The sequence below is a fragment of the Pteropus alecto genome, unplaced genomic scaffold, assembly GCF_000325575.1.
Source record: "Pteropus alecto unplaced genomic scaffold, ASM32557v1 scaffold9, whole genome shotgun sequence".
NCBI lineage: Eukaryota > Metazoa > Chordata > Mammalia > Chiroptera > Pteropodidae > Pteropus > Pteropus alecto.
Window position 1 is genome coordinate 146,545 of NW_006442106.1, and position 8,297 is coordinate 154,841.

Genomic DNA, 8,297 nt, shown 5'->3' on the forward strand with positions numbered 1-8,297 from the left:
CTCTCTCTCTTCTTTCCTTGTTACAGAACAATCCTGCCCTGAAAACAGCCACTGCGAGATATATGCCAATATTTGCAGAGCCAGCTACCCACAAGAGGAGGTGCCTCTGGTCTGCCACAGCCCATGTCATGAGGACTGCATGTGCCACTCTGGCTACCTGTTCAATGGGGCTTGCATGAGCTCAACTCTCTGTGGCTGCCCCTAACAGGGACTCAGTGACCCGGAACTCATGTCCTCCTCCTGGGGCCTCGAGACCTGAGCCCCAGCTGTCATGAGCTGTGTGAGTGCAAGGGAGCTGGGCAGGCACCTCACTGCAGCCCCCAAGCTTGCAGAGATGGGGCAGCATGCCTACTGCTCCCTGGGGCCTGGCAATGTGGGGGTCTGAAAGGCAGCAGGTAGGTGTCAGGTGACCCCTATCTTTGATGAAGCAGCCTTGACAACCCAGGGCACCTGCTGTTACTTGCTGAGCTGCACCTGTGAAGCCAGCCCCAGGGCTCTGGCATTTATAATATGAATAAGCAATGAATACCTCAGCCCCACAGCCAGTGTGACTAGGGCACAGTGGACTGAGGTAGATGTCCATGGGGTGAAGGTGATGATGGAGGCTCAGACTCCCAAGTTAGTACAGGTAAGCTTGGGCAGGGTTGGGACCAAAAGTCCAAGGGAGATAGGGCCCCACCCTGAGGGAGACCTGGGGGAGATGCTGCCCCATCCCAAGAGTTCTGGGGAAGTCAGGGCCCACCTGGGGGGGTGGCCTGACATGGACATAGCTCCATCTGTGCTAACAGGTTAATGGGATGCAGCTCTATCTGTCCCTCCCCCTGTCTGGCAGCTATGTACACATGTATTTCAGTGGTTCCGGGGTACTGCTGCAGACCGACGCTGGTCTCCTAGTTTCCTATGACTGGTGCCACCACATATTCGTCATGGTGCCTGAGACCTACTCTGGTATCCTCTGAGGCCTGCTGGGAGCTTCAGGATGACTTCCATAGCCCCAGTGGCTCCCCGATGCTCAACACGGAGGCCTTAGCCCTTAGCTGGAAGGCCCTGGGCTCCCCAGCCAGCTGTTCCATCATGAGCCCTAACTCTCTGTGCCCTCACAACAGGGAGAGCCAGTACCAGTCCCCCGACCTTCTGTGCCCATGACGGGCTCTTCCAGGCCTGTGACGAGCCAGCCAAGACCATAACTCTCTGTGGCCACACAACAGAGAGAGCCAGTACCAGTCCCCCGACCTTCTGTGGGCTGCTGAGTGCCCATGATGGGCTCTTCCAGGCCTGTGACGAGCCAGCCAAGACCCAAGTCCACATGGAGAACTGCACTTGTGACCTCTGTGCCACTGGGGGCTCACCGGAGACCTTGTATGTGGTGCTGGGGAGCTCTGCCAGCAGTGCCAGAGACATGGCCTCCCTGTGTACCCTGGAGACACTTGGTGGAAACTGTAGCAAGTGGTGACTGAATTGATTCTCAGAGCACATGAACTGCCTTCCTCTCTGTACCAGCCAAGGTCTTTCTGCTTGTTAGCTACAGAAAAACCAAACTCTGTTTATTTGGTTGGCTTGTGTAATTAATGATCTAAGAGTAGCTACTACTACAGGCCTGGCTCAATCAGGCACTCAGTGTCATCAGCCCTGGTTTATTGCTCCCTACTATGCTGGCCCCTCATCCAGACAGGCTCACCCTGAGAAGAGTAGCTCCAGACCTGCAGACACTCAAGTTTCAGCCCAGCAGGAGAGATCCTCAGGCCCTAATAGCCCCAATGTAAGTTTCTCTGTGTCTCATGGCTTAGTTGGCTTCTTCTTGAACCCATCACTGTAGCTGGGGCAATATGATACTCCCATTGGCTTCTGCCTGACCCCATATTCTGCCACTGGGGAGACTGCCTGGGAAGGAGCTGGGTTGAGGTTAGCAGTGGGCAGTGGGTGCTGGCTGATGCCCGAAGGACAAACGTCCACTCTCCTCATCTTTGCTTCATATCTTTGTCAAGAGCATTAGGCAGCCTTTCAAATATTTTTGATGGATATCCATAGTATGAAATACAGTTTGGGGACCACATTTGTATTGCTACTAGAACCAATTGCCACAAACTAGGTATCTTAAAATGACACAGATTTATGATCTTACAGTTCTGTAGGTCGGAAGTTTAACACAGTTCTCAGGCCTGATGATGATGGGCCAGATCTTTCCGGAGGCTCAGGGGAGAATCTTTCCTTCGCTCATTCAGATCATTGGCCGAGTTCAGTTCCTGGCCGTTGTAGGACTGAGGTCCTTATTTCTTTGCTGGCTGTAAACTGGAGGCCACCCACATTTCCTAGCTTGTGGCCCCTTCCTCCAACTTCAAAGCCATTAACAGCAGGTCCAGTTTCTCTCACACTTCAAATCTCTCCTGCCTCTTTCTAACATTTCTGCCTCTCTCTTCCACTGTTAAGATCCCACGTGATTACATTGGGCCCATTCAGATAATCTGGAATAATCTCCCCCAACTCAAGGTCCATAACCTTAATCACATCTGCAAGGTCCCTTTTGTGATGTAACATTCACGGGATCCAGGATTAGGCCATTATTTGGCCATATCAATATATGCATACACACTAAGTATTACCAAGTAGGATTGTGCACCCAAATACTTTCTGCTACATTCCTTCTATTCTATTTCAGTTTTTTAAAAGCAGGGATTGCCTAATTTACCCATATAGCTTTGAGGTTGAGACACAGATCCCCAAGTCAGCCTGCCCTGCTTAGAATGCCAGCAGAACCACTTCCCAGCTGTGTGCTCTTGGAGAAGTCACTGAACTTCTCTGTGCTTCAGTTTCCCCTTTAATGAAAACAAACAATGATAATAGTACATAGCTGTGGGGTTCTTGTATGAATTGAATAGATTAACTGTTCCTGGCAGTACAATGAATGCTGTCAAGTATTAGCTATCATTATTCAATTGATTTATAATCTTCGTATTAGGGAAGGGCACTAAACTGATGTCACTCCACTCCCAGATCAGAACCACACTGCTCTGCACGCTGGGGCCCTGTTGGTGACATGTTGCTTCAGAACACTGAGTCAGGCTGTCCTGGGGAGGACCCTCCCTGACTCCCCGATCCGGCTGCTGCCAAGGGGGAACCTGACAATTCACAGATGAAGAGCAGACATTGAGGCACAGAAGTGAGAGGTCTGGCTCAAGGCCATACATAACTAGGGAGTGGGGGAGGGGCCACTCTGGGCCTGATCTTGCTCTGGGTGATGCTGGGGACACAGCAGTGACTGAGAAAGGCCCAGACTCTGTCCCGTGTTGCCCACACTCTTGAGTTTAGTTGAGCTGTGCTCAGTCAGCAACAGTGACAGTGGTCAGGGCAGTGACAGGGAAGCTCAGGCCAAGTGATTTGGGCTCAGCTGAGGGACATTTAGGGATCTGTGGGAGCCCTGAGGAGGTGTCTGGGCCAGCCTGGGATGTCAGGGAAAGTTTCCCAGAAGAAGGGACATCTGAGTTGAGGCCTGAATGACAAGTTAAAGTCAGGCAGGTAAACAAGAAGACAAATGTTCTAGGAAGAAGAAATGCTTTCGGCCCAGAAAAAAGAAGTTGAAGAAAGCCCAAGGTGCTACATGTGGAGGAACCAGAGGAAGAGGGGAACATGGGGAAGGCTGAGGCTGGACATGGGCCAGAGCTGGGCCTGGAGGGCCTCAAGTAACAGGTGTGGGGTGAGGACTTCATCCTGGTGGCTTGGGACTCCCTAGCTTGCAGGGACTCCAAGCCAGTGACTCCCTTCTTATTCACGTCTCAGAACAGGAAGAGAGTTCAGTGTCCCTTAAACCAAGCCAGAGACTAGTCCTGGTTTATCTTGGTCACCACTGTGTCACCAGCAACCTGGCATGAGGCCGTTAAAAGTACAAATCTGATCTCATCGAAACCCTAATTAAAACCATCCATGGTTCCCCGTTGCTCTTGGAATGAAATTTGACCTTCACACATTCCCCTAAGAGACTCTCACGTGCTGTCTCTCCATGTTCAACAACCTCCCCTCACCTCCTATACCCCTCTCCCTCTTGCTTTCTTGGCTCCAGCCACACAGGCCTCTCTGCTCTTCCTGGAACATGCCAGATCATTCCTACCTCAGGACCTTTGCATTTGCTATTCTCTCTCCTGGAATGCTCTTCCCCAGATATCACATGGCTGGCTCCTTCCCATCATTCGGGTCTCAGCTCATATGTCACCTCTACAGAGAGGTCTTTCTGTCAACTGCACTAAAAGCAGTTCACAGGGCTCAGCCACTCTTTGTTACACAGCCCAGTTTCCCATTCTGAAATTATCTTCCTTTATTTGTTAGTGGTTTTACTGTAAAGGCCAAGATAATAAATATTTTAGGCTTTCTGGGCCATGCTTTCCCACAACTACTCAACTTTTTTGTTGTAACACAAGAGCAGACCTAGACAATAAGTAAACAAATGAGCTGGGTTACATTCAAATGTTATTTATGGACACTGAGATTTAAATTTTACATAATTTTCATGCCTCACAAAGTATTATTCTTGTTTTGACTTTTTTCCCACCATTTAAAAATGTAAGTACCATTCTGAGCTGTTTTTATTCACACTTCTGATGCCAAATGTGTGGGTTACCCCCCACCACCACATCAACTAGTTCTCCAGCTCTTTGCACACCAGCTGGTGTCCCCTAATTCAATTCAATTCTGACACTAACTACCCAGAGGTATAGCATCAGACTCTATAGGTTTAAGGGCTCAGTCCCATAAGACTATCCTCACTTTAGATGATAATCACAAAACCCGCAGCCCCAAGAGAAAAAAATTATTTTCCTACCAATGTTTCCAAATTTTTACCTCTGTGCTCTGATTATACTCGCTTCTCTGTCTATATCTGTCAGAATGCATCAGTTTAAAATAGCAGAAACTCCTCTTAAACCAGCTTAAGGAAAAAAGAAGTTCCTTGGTTTACATAACTGAAAAAATGCCTATAGGTCTCTGGCTTCAGGCAGAGCAGGATCCGAGTGCTCAAAAAAATGTGTCCAGAATTTGTCTCCATTTCTAGGCTCTATTTCCCCTGTGGTAGCTTCTTTTCTAGGCACGTGCTGCCCCACATTGAGAAGACAAAGATGACTGCCAGTTTGGTAAATGCCACTGGACAAAGAGGACCTCTTTCTGAAAAGTCTAAGGGCTGTCTCTCACTGGCCCAGCTTGAGTCACGTGACCATCTCTGAACCAGTCATGTGGACTAGCTGTTGGCTAGGCCTGAGCCATGTGCTGGAAGCTAGTGTAGGGTTAAATTCCTGTGAACTACATGGACAGAGACTGGAGGGGTGGTTTCCCAGGAAACAAAGAAAGGATGCTGAGCAGGATAAAATGAGAAATGTTCACTATTATAGTTCTATCTTTGCTTCTTCATTTTAAAATATTTTACATGTATTTGAGCCCCTACTATGTGTCAAGCAACACAGAGCCAGACCAACATGGTCCTCTTCTGAACCTTCTTTTATCTGTCTGCTCTTTAGGTGAATGGTGGATCATAACCCTCCCTGCAAACTTGAATGGGTGCAGGCTTGTCATGGGCTGGAAAGCCTTCTCCATGCTGTAGTCTGGTTTTGGCCTATGGCTCTGCACAGACCTCACCTACAGCCTTATCCTCATCCTGTCTCAGCCTTATGAGGGTCACACTGGTGGGTTCTGTGGCAACTTCTGTGGTGACCCCAGTGATGATGCCAAGGCCTGCATTACCTTGGAGAAGAAGAGCAAGGCTTGTAGGGATGACTGTGGGACCACCTGCCCAGTCTGTAGTGGTGAGAGGCAGATTATGTCAGCCAGGAGGCAGTGCTGGCTCCTGCAGGACCCCCACCAAGCCTTTGCCCGCTGCTACAGTGAAATCAACCCAGATCCATGTGTATTCGACTGTGTCGGTGATCTGTGTCTTACTGGGGACAGTGATCACATCCTCTGCTTGCCCCTGCAGACATATGCCACAGTCTGCCAGAGTGCAAGCGTCACTATCAGGCACTGACAGAATTCTTCCTTTCGTGATGAGTCACAGTTGAGCAGGGCGGGAACTCATCCACATGCTCTGCAGAGAGAAACACTTTTGTATTCCCGAGTGTCCTCATTCACTCCCACATTCCAAAGTCTGGTGTGTCAGGGGCTTGCAGACTTCCTAGGCTCCAGCTGGATGCATGTTGATTGGCATGGAGCCTGTATTCTACTGATTGCTATATATTTTAATACAATCCCTGGGCTTACTCTATGATCCTGTGCCATTCCCTGCTTCCCTGTCAAGTGAACTGGGTGTCCTTCTACGCCTGCAGAAATCCTGATCTGGGAGGCCCACCTTTCTAATTCCCAGAGACGCCAAATAATAATCCCAACAACTATTAATACTTACTGATCATCCTCACTGTGTCTGTTGCTGTCATCTTCTCAAAAACACCTTATAGGTGAGACAATGACTGTTTTTATCCCCATCTGACAGTTGGGAAAACTGAGGCTCACAGAGATAAAGTCACTTGTCCACAATTAACAAAGGACATTGTTGAGAGTTGAACCCAAGACTTTCTTTCTCCAGGAGCAGAAGATGTTTTATTATAACAACTACCTTCGATTCTTTTTTATTTACGTTATTCTATAATATAGAAAATTTGAAACATAAACGAAGGTAGAGAGAATAGTATAACAAATGTATATAACGGATGCTCCTGCATCTATCAAGCAGCTCAAGCATGGCAGAGCTGTGGCTAACCTTGTTTATTTGCCACACCTCTCTTTATTTATTTATGTTTTGTAAAGCAAATTCCAGACATTGTGTAAACCTGTAAATATTTCAGCATGATTCTCTAATAGATTAGGACAAAAAAAAAAAAAAGTCCATGATTTGCTCACACCAAACAAAATGAACAATAACTCTCTGATATTATGAAAAACCTAGTCCATGTTCAGATTTTTCTGATTGTCCCCAAAATGTCCTGCTCTCCTCCCTGACACCACAGTTTTTGCTGGCTTTCTAATGCTTAAGATATTAGAGGTTTGAACATTAGAGTTGCAATAGGGGCATGGCACCTTCTCTGGGGGGGACCACTCCCTTGCCCAACCAAAAGGGACCGAAGCCCCTGGGGACCATCCTGGGGGTCAGGACACATCAAAAACTATGTCCTGCCCTCATGATATTAAATACAGTGTGAATATCTGACCCACCAGGCAGTAGGGAGACTTCAAAAGCTTTGGAATAGGGGAGAGGGGTGGGACAGAATCATGGAGTGGAGAAGGTAGGCCAACTAGGGTCTGCTTCTAGAGTAACAATAGGTCATGTTTATCCTGGGCTCATTATGCCAAGCACTGTCACAATTTGTTTTACTTGCTTAATCCTTGAAACAAATCTGAGGCCAGTACTAAAGAGTCTATTTTAGAGATGGGGGTGCTGGACCCTAGAGAGGTGAAGCAACGGGACACTATTGGTCAGGGATAGGGCTGGGGTGTGAAGCACTGGGCACTGGGCATGCAGATTCTAGGCCTTCTCTCATGACTCCCGTGTTCTCCGGGTAACGGTGCCCGAGGCCTACGCTAGCAGGCGTAGTACAACAAGCTGAGTCATTTTTACATAAGCTAGGCACAGGTGCACTACTGCGTTTAATGTAACATGCAGGATCCTGGGTCATTTTTGTAGCCGCGAGCCAGGCCTGGGGCCCACATTCTACTCCTACAGGGTTGGGGCATGGGATTTGACCCAGAGGGTGTTACCTTGGGCACACAATTCACAACAACAATATAGGAAACAACAAAATATCAACAGGCTACAGGGTGAGGACGGCTATTGTCAACCACCAGGAGGACCCCAAGGAATTCCACCAAGTCGTTAAGGGGTCTTCCCCTAGGGCATGGAAGGCTTGGATTTTAGTATCTATTTTTTGAAAGGCTGTTGGTATCTGGTCAGCATGATCGGGAACATATACACAGCATTTTACATGGAGTAGGGCACAGGTGTCACCCTGGGTAGCAGTTAGGAGGTCAAGGGCCATGCAGTTTTGTAGAACTACTTTCTTTTTTCACATAGTTTCATCCATCACAAAGGTTATGACCTGATGCATAGCATTCAATGCCTGTGCGGTGTGCTGGGCTAAGGCTTTAACTTGTAATTTTACGTCTATGGATTCCATCCCTGGAATGAATACTGCCAGGGGGTAAAATCACCATGTCGTCCGTTTTTGCAGGTGCCAGCGGTGATATACAAGATTCCAATTACTGAGCAATTGGGGTGAAGTGGGTAATACGTGCCTAGCTAAATATGGATGTCCCCAGATACAGCGGCTGGT